This window comes from Pteropus vampyrus, unplaced genomic scaffold (assembly GCF_000151845.1).
Source record: "Pteropus vampyrus isolate Shadow unplaced genomic scaffold, Pvam_2.0 Scaffold1275, whole genome shotgun sequence".
Classification (NCBI taxonomy): Eukaryota; Metazoa; Chordata; class Mammalia; order Chiroptera; family Pteropodidae; genus Pteropus; species Pteropus vampyrus.
Window position 1 is genome coordinate 4,239 of NW_011890056.1, and position 701 is coordinate 4,939.

The following is a 701-nucleotide window of genomic DNA, read 5'->3' on the forward strand; positions in this document are numbered from 1 at the left end:
TGACGGAAGTGGACATGAGCTTGAACCTTGTGGGCATGGGCTCTGATGCCAGCGATACCAACTTGCACAAGTGACTTAATTTCTCTAAATCTCAGCTTCTTCTTCCGGAAAAGGAGCTAACAATAGCTGATGGGATTGTTCGGGAGTTGGGCTACACGAGGTGAGCTTTGCTGAATGCTTGGGAAAAGATACTGTTGGTTCTGGGGGGTGTTTGTATTCAGCAGGACCGCAGCCAGTGACTGTCGAGACAGAGAAGAGAAACAAGCAGCCTATGAGCTCGTCAGGGCCACAGCCGAGCAGGGCGAGGCTCACAGCCGGGCTCCAAGGCCAGCAGGAAGCCAGGGCGCTCACTGTTAGGCGGAGCAGGGCTGGCGTGATGGCGCGCAGCTCAGGCTGGCTTCTCAGAAGCAGGTCTGTGCAGAGGGGCCCCATGAAAGTGACCGTCTTCCGACAGAAAACGTGCTCAGGAAAGGCGGGTAGCCAAGTCGGAGAGTGGGTGCAGGAAGGGAAGGAGGCCAAGTCAGGGTGCAAAGACAAACAGCCCCACGGAGGGTCACTGGGGCGGCCGAGGCGGCGCCCAGGAGCCTCCCTCCTAGCACCGATGTCCTTGCATAGCCCCCTGCGGACAGCGCAGGTCACACCTCAGAGTGTCCCGGTCAGCGGGGACTGGAGCACGTACATCCCAGGCCCATCAGTCACTG